This window comes from Ochotona princeps, chromosome 9 (genome assembly GCF_030435755.1).
Source record: "Ochotona princeps isolate mOchPri1 chromosome 9, mOchPri1.hap1, whole genome shotgun sequence".
Lineage (NCBI taxonomy): Eukaryota > Metazoa > Chordata > Mammalia > Lagomorpha > Ochotonidae > Ochotona > Ochotona princeps.
The window spans coordinates 50,290,911-50,303,465 of NC_080840.1; the positions used below are offsets into that span (position 1 = coordinate 50,290,911).

The window sequence follows — 12,555 nt, forward strand, 5'->3', positions numbered from 1 at the left end:
GTTCATTTTCTCAAAGAGAGAAGACATGAATTATTAGACACAGCAATAATCTGCATCTTTGACGGAGAAGCTTTAATTCTTTCTGTGACCCAAAAGGCAAATCTAATCACATACAACGGTATCTAGCATTTTTCCTTTGGAAAACAAGTCATATATAATTCACGTTTTACTTATTTGGATAAAAATTCAGTAAGTTTCATCTTGAAACCTACATTTGTATGGTAACTAATTATTTTGTCATTGAAACCTTGTTTATACAACTTCTAGCCTTGGAGTTAGAGAGAAATATGAATCTACCTATGGAATTAACTAATATCTGTTGTTTCAAAAGCTCGACAACTAATATTCAATTCGGATTCACTAACATTCCTATTGAGGGTTTGTTTGTTTCTGTAATGCTGGCTCAGTTAAAAAAAGGTATCTTTATCTTGCTTTCAGGGATTTTTAAATTTTATGTATTATTATTATTTTTTAAATATTACGGTAAAATTGCACAGGGTCTGGGATTTCCGCACCCTCTTCCCAAACTTAAAGGATGTTTCAAAACACATTTCCATTGAAGCAATTTGCAAAATAAATTCTACCTCTCTTGCTGTCTTTTCTGATAATGTAATATTTAGCTAACTCTTTAGTTTTACTCTTTTGCTGTTTCCATAGAGAATTTTATCTTTCAGTTTCATAGTAATTGTCTTAAACTTCAGAGTCATTTTGAACGTAGTAGGAAGCCTATTTTCAACTATTCTGATACCCTGAGTTAACAACAAAGTGACCTGTGCTCTGCATTTTGTACAGGAAAACCTACACTTACTTTTATAACAGTAATTTTAACTTTGACTTGCAGTGCTTGTTTCTAGTAATTTAACTAGCTATCTGTTTGCAATTCCAGGCTGGACTATAGGCAAAATGAACACAATTTTTGCATTAACTTTGTACATATATTTCTGATAAATGTGCTGCACTTTCCTATGCACTTTTCACCTTTTCAAATTCATATTCTTGACTCAAAAACTCCTCATTTTGCATTTACCTGTGGTATTTGCCATGTATTAGCACAAACAGTTAAATGTTACCAATCCTGGCATATACCTTACTTCCTAACTTTATGTCATTTAACAAAAATTTTCAAATAGGCAAGATAAAAGTGTTGTGAATTCTATCTGGGCTAGTTTTATTAGTTTGCAATGAGATGAATTTCAAAGAAATTTAACATGAAAATAAATTATGGTGTAGCTTCAATGTAGTGGCTCTCTGTGTTCAACTTGAATACCATTGTTTTCCTAAACATCATGATAATAATAGTAACACAAAGGCATGAGAGCACCTAAGAGTGGTTCTCCATGTGACCCACCCAGTAAACACAAATTATTACTTCACAGCCCCCAAACTGCTGGGCAAACATGTTTATACATTTTAGTGAATGTGTTTAAAGACCTCAATATGCCTTTAAACTGTGTTACTGGAAAGAGCATGAGGGTAATTATTGTCTCAAACAATTAATTATATCAAATGGAATGACTCTGATCCAAATAATAATAATAATCATACTGAATAAAAAGGATTTAGCGAGTTCTGTGTACCGCATCCTGTTTTATTCAGATTGATAGATGGGACATTAGCTATATATATATGAGTAGCATCTCAATTACAGGCATTTTTTGCTATTAGATACTATTCAAGCTAGGAAATTTACAATGCCCACCTCCTTCCATGTCAGTATTCTTTCATGGGGAAATTGCCTCTGCAACAAACAATAGAAGAAATAGAAGAATAAGTATCAAGGGATTTTCAGTTTTGTAGATACCTAATAAATTCACAATGAATTTCCATTGACATTGTATTTAAGAGTTGTCTTTTTATTTTGATACAGTTTCATAGGCTCAGGGATTTCTCCTCCTACCCTACCCACACCCTCCCTGCCATCACTGATTCCCCCTTATCACAATAGCACTGTGTTTCAACAGCAGTTGCAATTCCATTGTTCTGCTATTTAAGTGTATCATGACACTGCAGATATAGACAATGGTAGAAAGTCCAGCATCTTATTGTCAAGGTATATTTTACTTTCATTGAGAGTCTATCTTTTATTCAGGAGTAAAGGTGCATACTGCACTGTATCTTCACTTCTTAATATGCTAGTCTGCATTATACAGTTTCTCTAGGTGAATATATATATGTACACGCATGCTTGTATATGTATGTATATGTATATATATATGCTATTTTGCATGAAAATTGCTGCCTTACATCAAAAAGAATGTATGATATTTGTCTTTGGGGACTGGCTTATTTCACTGAGTGTAATGATCACCAAGTGGGACCATTTTGTTGCAAATGGTAAACCAGTGGAAACCATTTGAAATCAGTGCAATGATCCTGGAGCTATGTACATTTTTGGGAAAAGTTAAGACCTTATTCTTTACACCTGGCCAGCCAATGACAGGTCAGGACACCCTCTGACCACCTTAAAGTGGGCTTCAGCACCACGATGAAGGACAGCATCTTGTTTTTCATTGACAGTTCCTCAGGACTTGGCGATTTCCTGCAGTTTCATATAGAACAAGGGGAAATTGGAATTGTCTTCAATATTGGCAAAATTGGTATCTCCATCAAAGAAGACAGAACTACTCTCAATGACAGCAAATACCACATGGTGTGCTTCACCAGAAACGGTAGCAACGCCACATTCCAGGTGGACAACTGGTCAGTAAATAAGCATTACCCCACAGGCAAAACTGATAATAAATGCTTCCCCCAGCAGTTAACCATCCTCAACACCCAGGCATAAATAGCTATTGGTCGAAAGGACATGGGTCACCCCGTTCCAATGCCAGCTCTCTGGGCTCTATTATGATGGTTTGAAAGTCTGAACATGGCAGATGAGAACAACTTCAGTATTAAAATAGAATGAAGTGTCCGGTTGGTTGGAGAAGTCCCATCAGTCTTGCGAACAATCTCCATGCCAACAGAAAGGTCTACCACTGTCATGGAAACTACCACTACGATGACTACTACCACAACCAGCAAAACTTGTTCTACCACCAGCATTCAGTCTGCCAGTAGGGAGCTGTATCAGAAGGGAAGCAGTCACAACTTGAACCAGTGCTCACATGGGATATCAGCACCACAGATGGAGGATCAGCCCGTTGTGCCACAGTGTCAGCCCTGGAACATGAGATCTTAGCCTGCATCTGAACCACAACGTCAAGCTCCTGCCCCAGAAATGATTGAAGAAGCGCACATATGTGTGCTTGTATGTTTGTCCATGTTGTTACAGTAGTGATGGATACATAGTAAGCTTCTAATAAATGTTATTTTTTTTGTGAAAATAGTACCTCTGCTATTATCATATTATGAAAATCTTATGATCATATTATTAATGACTGAGTAGTATCCATTAGAGTAGATATACCACAGTTTTCTTATCCATTCTTCTTTTGATGGGTCTGTGGGTTGTTTCCATGTGTTGGCTATTGCAGATTATGCTTCAGCAAATACAGGATTACAGGTCACTTTCTCATATGCAGATTTTATCCTAGAGGAGGGAAAGCTAGGTCATATGGTAGATTAATTTTTCAGTTATCTTAGCATTCTCCAACTGACTTCCATGGTGGTAATACTAGTCTACACTCCCAATAATAGTGAAGGAGGGTGCCTTTTCCCCCACATAGCAGGAGTGGTTAATAGAGTTCTGAACCTAGGCCAATTTCACTGGAATTACAGGGAGTCTCAATGTGGTTTTATTTGTGTTTCCCTGACAGGTAGGGAACCTAAGGATTTTTTTTCCTATGTTTGTTAACCATTTGAATTTATACTTTTGGGAGTGTTTCAAAGTCAATGCTTGGTAACAATAGCCTTCTTTCTGCATATTCTGAATCTTGGTGCCTCTCTGTAAATATTTCTTTTCAATAAAAAGAAATTTTTAAAATATAATAAAAAAGATGCAGAAAGAAGTGCATTCAGTGCATCATTGAAGAATTCAAAAGATGGTGATCTCATGTGGTGCTATCATTATTCTGTAAATCTAATCTGCTCCCTCCACAAACTGCTCACTCTGTAACAAGGAGTACGAAGATGATGGGTAGAAACCAAAGCTCCCTGAGAGAAGTTTGTGATAGTCTATTCAACGGTTAAGGAAGTGTAGAAGATGGATACAATCCAATTCCAGGAAGGTATAGGCAAGGTATTTGGAATGAGTTAATGCCTAAATTTTCTGGAAAAATATGTGGAAGCGAGGCTGATGATAAAATCGAAGAGTGGACATTTGAAAGCAACGGGGCAGACATGTAATCCAGAGGACTTTCTCCTGTAGAACTATAAGCAGTTTGATAGATTATACAATGGAACAATCAAGCATCATGTGTCCCATTGCTAGTCTATAAGGCTTCTTTTCTTAACTCTCCTGATGAGACAATGTAGTTTTGTTAAGATCCTTTTGGTATTCTCAATAGCTTCAGAGTAACACTTTGGTGATACATGACTTTTTATTCTTGGTTTAACTTTGAAAATGATTTTGCAATTGTTTGTGGTTAAGTCCAAAATATATAAATGATTTGCAGAGTTTCCAGAGTACATATATATTTCCATGTCTATGGAAACTGCTTTACCATTTGGTGCAGTATAGTATTATTAAGCTGAAAGATTTAGTTCATTTCTTATGTTATTTAGTAAGTATTTTAAAGATTTATTTATTTTTATTGGAAAGAAAGATTTACAGAGAAGGAGAGACAGAAAGATCTTCTGCCTGCTGATTCACTCTGCAAGTGGCCTCATCAGCCAGAGCTGGGCTGATCAGAAGCCAGGATATAGGAGTTTCTTCCGGATATCTCACATGGATGCAGGGTCTCAAGATTTTGGGCCATCCTCTACTGCTTTCCCAGGTCACAAGTAGGGAGCTGGAAAGGAAATGGAGAAGCTGGGATGCGGTCCGGCACCCATATGGGACCCCAGGGCATGCAAGGTGAGGACTTTAGGCACTAGGCTACTCTGTTAGGCCCTACATCTTATATTTTCAATCTTATGATAAAGTTTAAGAATCTTCAAATTCAAGAAACAAACCATTTTATCTCATTATATGCAATTATTATTTTTGATATATCATATTCAATAAAATTTACTATGGTTAAGAAAAGTTTTAGAGCACAGATGCCAAGTCGTGACATACATGACCTAATTCTACACTTACTCTTCCAAAGCACATACCGCTAATGATGGCAGATTTTTCCACCTTGCCAGGATGGAGCCAAAAAATTTTTCAACAGCCAAAAGCAATATGTAAAAATTGGCTCCAGAAATCCATTATTATTGTCTTTTGCCAAATAAATTTTTTGCTGCATTTTAGCCAGAAGGCGGCAAAGGACATTTTTTTTCCGGTAGGCCCCCATTAAAATAGTACTGCTAATTCATAAAATGGAATTGGTATCTATAAATATCTCTAGAAATATGGATGTGAGGTATTACTGAAAAAATGACATTTTAAAAAGAATTCAACCAGAGGCATATTTAAAAAAAGAGAAAAAAGGTTATTGGGTACAGTGCAGTAGCCTAGTGTCTAAATTCTTTGCCTCTCACACACAGGAATCCCATATGGGTGCTTGTTCGTGTCCTGGCAGCCTGCTTCCCATCCAGCTCCCTGTTTGTGACCTGGGAAAGCAGTTGAGGACAGCTCAGGGCCCTGGGACCCTGCACTTGTGTGGGAGACTCAGAAGAAGCTCCTGGCTCCTGGTTTTGGATCGGCTGAGCTCTGGCCATGTGGCCATTTGGAGAGTGAATTAGCAGATGGAAGAACTTCCTCTCTGTCTCTCCTTCATCCTATAAATCTGACTTTCTAATAAAAAAAATTTAAATTGGGTTGCTTTTGCTTTTTGGATTGCAGATTAATTTCCCACAAGATCTAACCTGGTTTTATAAGTATGTTAATTTGAAATGACTAGGTGTGTGTCAAGGAATAAATAAAAGTTCAAGGAAAATAAAAACTCTAAGTAGATTGCAACGATTTGTGGATGGAGTCTAAAATATAGACAGATACATTGTGATATAACCATGTACACATGTAGTTACTAAGTCATTGTCGGATACTACTTTCATGCCTCATTGTGATGCCACTCAATGCAGGATATGCTGAGAAGCTATTATTTGGTCTTTTCAAAAGTATTCAGTGAATAACCTTATGCCAAATTGCACTTTTCCTTGATAAGAAACTAGGACCTTTAATATTTGTAACACTTTTCTTCGGAATATGTGGCAAAATACATAAACTTTCAAACTAGTAAGTAGTTGATAATGTATATATTCAGAATGGATCAGCATGCGTTAGGGAAGGCAGTGCAGTACCGGAGTTCTAGTGCTATTTTTATGCACAGGTTTTTCCATGTAGAAGGTAAAGATGAGTGCAAAGGTAAAATGGGTACTTTTATTCATTCTGGCTTAGGGCTCACCATCCTAGAAGATCAGAATAAACCTGCCCCCATAAATGATGGGAAGCAGTGGCTCTAGGTTCCTCCCTCAGCAGCTCTGAGAGTGACTTAATGAAATTTTCCTTCTTTTCTCTGTGTTCCTTCGAAATGTACTTTTTCTTTAGCGGAGCAATTTCTTTATCTGAGCCAGGTGACAGAATGGTGGTATTACAATTGAAAGAAAGAAGATTATTTCAAGATCAACATAAAAAATTATTCTTACTGCTTCTTTGTGTTGGATGTAGGTTTGCTAAGGAACTGTAGTCATAGGATTGTGTGGGCAGAAAACAGCTGTTTCTGTGAACCTATCTGTTATGACACTGGATTCAGATATATTCCATAAGGAAAGGCGTATTTAAGATTTCTCTTCATCTGTTGCCAAGCAAATAGTCACTTTTGCCCCAATGACCTAATTCTTTCCATTTTATTCACTTAATATATGCAGTTCAGAGAGTTAGAGGCCCAGCCCAGCAAGAGGCCAGTTTTTCTTTGCCTAAAAGACAGGAGCTAGACAGAAGACTGATAACCCTGAACATGCAGACGTCCTGGGGGGGATGTCAGATCAGATCATATCTAAAAGGCAATCTTGTAAAAAAAAGAAGAGAAAAATAATTGTTAAGCAGGCATCAGCCCTTTTAAATTTTTAGCAAGTAAAATGCATTATACAGTATGTCTAAAAAGTGTGTAAATAAATGAAAAATGTACAGGGATGAATGTTTGAAAAAAATTTACAGGGAAACTATGACATGATTTGAGGATTAATTTTAATTTTGTCTTAACACCAAAAGGAAAAAGAGAAAAATTGATAATTTGGGACATCAGGGCTGGACAGATAGACTTGCTCTAGTCCCATATTTTCTGCCTATTAGTTACTTAATATCAAATTCTTCCACTGGAAAAAGGTTAATAACAAGATTCATCATATTGACCCTGTTGGGAAACAACACAAGATGATGCTTACTGTGTATTATTTTTAATACATATAATTCTCTAAAATGTCTTATGGACAATGCAAGATACGTTGGTAGCATTCACTTACATTTTATTCATTAATTGAATGCTTAAATGCACATGCACACACACAACATGCTTACTATCTACTGTGGGATATGAACAGAGATATAAAAATAGAAAAGCAACTCTGACATACTCAGACATCTGAACTCAGTTACCTACACTTACTTATCAAGACATTCATTGCCTTCAATGAATAGCAAGTGATGTGCACAATCCTGGAACAGAGCATAGACACCGCGACAATTAGACAACTTGAGCTTGTCTACAAATCAGCAGAGTCTAGGGTTTAGGAAAGTAAGTTTTCTAGGTATCAGTTTCTCAAGGCTATTACTCCAAAGGAGGTCACTGCCCAGAGTAATGAGAACAGTTGGGACTCTCTCCCATTCACTATAGCCTGAAGGTCAACAGCCATCTGGTCTAACCCATGCTGGCTTTCCAATTGAGAGTGAAAGCAGATTTTTTATCATGTCCAAGAACAAAGGGCATGGCTGAATTGCAGAAAAGGTAGATGGCAGTTGTCTTCTTCCATACAAAATATGTACCTCAATTTTCTACAAATGCATTCTTAAGCAAACTATCCTGCAATTAAAAGTCGGAAGGCAAAAGTATGGAGAACATCAGAACGAAGGGAATGATAAGCTATCTCCTTGGAAGAAAAGTCAACTACAGAAATGGGAAGGTTCTCTTTGGGTAAAAAACTGAAGTGCTACCTTTCATATATAGAAAATAAATTCACCAGTCAATGGACTGTCTACTCTTTGCAAATCATGAAACAGAGGTTACACACTTTAGTGTGGTATACTCTGAACCTTTTCTCTGTATTTTCATAAAAGAAGTTTGACATCCTGAACAGAGCACTGTCCAACAGATTAAAATCGCTACGAATGTCCTTTTATTTTCTTGGCAGGCCACATGCTGATCCAGCAGTCATCCATCTTTACCCCTTGCCTAGACATTGATCAACAAATATTACCTGGTGATAAAACTGTCCAATTTTCTTACAACAAAAATTATAAGTATTTTAAGAATGCTGAGCTTGGATAAGATATCTTATCTACACTTAATTCACATACATTCCAGAGCTTCATGTAATTGGTGGAATGTTTAAAATAAATTTCTAAGTGCCAATACCTTGTTCTTTCCAATTTATTTGAGAGATACTAAAAATGTTACAACTAATTTCATATGCTATATTAAGACATTGCATTCATGTGCTCAAAACTACAGGGGTCTCCATAACAGCCCTAAGTAATTCCATTTTGCAGTATAAGGAACATTGTTAATGTTCAGAAGATTAGAAAATACACTCTCTTTGATCTTTGCTCCTTATTGAAAGACAGCATTCAGATATCAGAAATGTATTTTTCTTCAAATAGTTGATTATTCCTAAAGGAAATATGATTAAATAGAACACTGTAGATTTAATAAAGTAACAAAAGAAATGGCATTTTTTTTTTCAGCTGCCTTCATCCTAGTGCCTCAAAGCTATTTGCCTTGGGATTTAGAAACTGGGAGAATAAGTTGCTGATCCTAGAACGGAACAGCCATGTTTGTTATTTTGGTAATGCCAGTGTTGAAATGAAACATGTGCCAGAGGCAGACACACTTTGCAGAGTGGGCATTTTATACAGCTTATTCTAATTGATAGCTCAGCACAAACATTGGGCATCTGTATGGAGGCACGCAAGTAATAAAGCTGGAGATTTATATAGAAAAATGCCTTCTTCTGACATTTCTAGCATGCTTCAGAGAGTCTCATCATTTCTAACTCCTCTTTGTAATCCTTGATTCTTTTAATCATTCATTCAACAAACATTTATTAATAGCCTGCTATTGCCACATGTAATGAGAATGTTTATGCTTATGTTCATGATCTCTTTCAGGACTTCATTTTTAGGGATATTTAGGGATTTGAGCCCCAATCGAAAGTCTTGTTTCTATTATTTCCTTTAAATGAGCTTTTGCAAGCTTCAAGCACAATCGTACGTATGCCTATGAAAAAGAAACAGCATATGGCTCTGGCCAGCTTCTGTCCTTCACAGCTCTGCTGACTTTTACTGGACAATTGCAGTGGCTTTGCTCTGCTCTGCAGACCACATAAGGACACAGGGGCACAGCATCCCTGCACGCTGAGGAGAGAAGCCTCAGGAGGAATTAAATCTGCCCTCACCTTAATTTTGAATTTCCAGCATCCGGAATTATGAGAAAACATCGTATGTTATTTAAGCCACCCAGTCTATGACCTTTTGTTGTGGCAGCCCTATTGGACTAATACAGAGAAGAATGAAGAATGCAGATTTGCTTTGTAAATCTGTGATAATAGATAAAATGTGTGCTGCTTTAGCCCTAAATTCTAGAGTAGAAAAGTGAATATCCTGTATAATTAAATATTAAATGCAGTGAGTATGTGATTATATAATGAAACATGTGAGATAAGAAGCTGATAAGTATTATGGGAGAAACACAAACGTTTACTCAGATTTGGAGGTCAGTAGTGCTGAGGGTGAAAAGTGATGAGTTTTAATATATAGTATGGAAAGAGAACACGCCATTGGGCAGGCACTGAATGAATGGAACACTTGGAAGAGATGATGTGAACATCTAGGTGAAAGCATCCAGGCACAGACAAGAAAAGCTCCAGGTGTTCGAAAGTGAGAGGTGTAGCAAGAAGCTAATCCGGCTGATGTGCTATGTGACGGAGTAGGAGTTGAATTTGAGGCAAGACAGCAGCAGCCCATGTGGGACTTCAGAATCCAAGGAAGGCCATTGATGTTACCAGACTGTCAGGGGCCTCGTTTAGGCCTCCTTCCTTCTGTTTTCTTAATAACTGCTCCTGCTGTTTTTCTGACATTCTCACTTTCTGAGAATCAGTTACTGACCTGGGTTAAGAATTAACTTTCTCCCAATAGGCAAAAGCTATCTGAAGGATATTTCACATACCGTTCAGTTTCCACATCTGATTCTGAACATTTAATGATTAATATTAGTTTCTCATGCAATTAAATAATATTTTAATGTCCTTTGCTGGGAGAATGAATAAAGCTGCTTCATCAGATACAGCCCTAAAAGAGAAGAGTAGTTGCTCAAGCAAGAGCAAATTGGGCTGTAGATAAACACCCAGACTATGGAGATTTAGGGGCTCTGCAGAGGAAGCTGGAAGGCTGTAGAGTGCTATTAATAATGGGCTTGAGGGGCTGAGTGGAGAATAAAGAGAACCCACCAAGAACGGACATACAAAACAACAAAGGCACATTTAGTGGCTATTTTGTGAATATAAAATGTTAATCCCAGTTTGGTTTTGGGCCTCTATCTCTTAGGTATATAGACATGACAAACAATAGCAACAACAACAACAAAATGAAAGTGCCTTTAAGCAATTGATTCTTTTCACTGCCAGGTATGTATCCTCACAGTGACTCTCTAGGATTAGGTGCTACTGACCTGAGTTGTGCAGAAAGAAATGCTCATGGGTACAGTTATTTATTTAAAGGTATGTAGACACAAGCACTGACTTAATCTGAAAGCAGGTGTACACACACACACACACTCATGGAGATGTTCAACAAGTTAATGAAAAAAAATGTGTATTCAAACACCTATGAAGAGATTCCAAAATTTTGCATAGTAGTATAAACTTGCCTTTTAGTAGTGTTTTTCTATGAACTATTTGATGTATCCTTATGTGTAACGTTCACATGAAAATTCAAGACTATAGTATCACCAGGCTGAATGATACTTCATGCACTTCTACTTTAATTCCTCTATTATGGTCATATGGAACAAAAGTATAAAAAATATAAAGGCAGATTACTCTTGTGAACCCAAATTTACCTCTCCTGTGCTTGTAGAGTGTTATCTGAAGGCATACTATGTTGTACAAAGTCTATATTCAAATTTGTTTTGCCCCATATTGTTATGGTGTGGAACAAGTTACCACATCTCTCCATTTATTAATTTCTCATCCATTAAATAGTGATGGCAATAATATTTATTTGTGATGGTTTGGTGGCCCTGTATTCTGTCTCTCCTGGATACATACATCTCTCTAAGGTGACTCTGCTAGTCCTCTCATATAGAGGTATAGTTTTTCTTACATCTGGTTGGTTGTGTGAATTGTGTGACAAATCAAACATAGTATATGTGATGCTATGTCAGTGGTTCAGTAGATCTTGCTTTGATCTTAAAAAGCATCTTTTTGTGAAGAAGGTCAGGATTGAGGAAAGTGAAGTTAGACATCACTGTATCCCTCGCAATGGCTTTGTGGCTAAAATCCTCATTTTGCAGGTGCCGGGATCCCACACTAGCATAGGTTTATGTCTTGGATGCTCCACTTCTCATGCAACCCTCTTCTTGTGGCCTAGAAAAGCAGTAGAGGACGGCCCAGAGTCTTGGAACCCTGCACCTGAATGGGAGACCTGGAAGAAGCTCATGGCTCCTGGCCTGAGATCAGCGCGGTTGCGGCCATTATGGTCATTTGGGGAATGAACTGGAGGACAGAAGATTTTTCTCTTCGTATCTCCTTCTCTTTGTAGATCTGCCTTTCCAATAAAAATAAACACATCCTTAAAAAAAAACAAAACCGGATGTCAGATAGGCAAGTAAAATATCCAGGACCTCTTGCTTCTGCCAGTTCTCCAGCATATCTTAACTCTCAAGCATATCTTACAACACAATATGTAACGCATGTCTGTTAAAGTAAATTTGGTACATATTCAAACATAATATCTTTAAGCTACATGCTTATAGATACATGCATAACTTTTGATTTGAGCTTCTGCATACAACTATGGAAACTGAGCTCATTTCCAGCTAAATCCTATATCCTGTGTATTAAATTATGATTTATGGATGCTCTATATTAGTTTTTCATAGTATTTGTTATGTCCTTATAAGAGATGTCCATAGTAAATACTGAAGTTTTACTACCCAGGACTAGATTCATTCCTCTTGCCGTATGCATTATTTTGAAACAACTTGAAATCTTGTACAATCTTTATAGCAGATTACAGATATTGATGACTTCTAGTGATTTCTATTGAAGATGTTGACTTGGAATTTTTTTTGTTGTGGTAGATTAATGGTGGTT

At 37.0% G+C, this 12,555-nt stretch overlaps 1 pseudogene; it reads left to right on the forward strand.

Annotated features, from left to right (window-relative positions):
- Positions 1-1,437: 1,437 nt before the first annotated feature.
- Positions 1,438-5,877, forward strand: LOC101529374 (neurexin-3-beta-like; annotated as a pseudogene).
- The last annotated feature ends 6,678 nt before the right edge of the window (positions 5,878-12,555 follow it).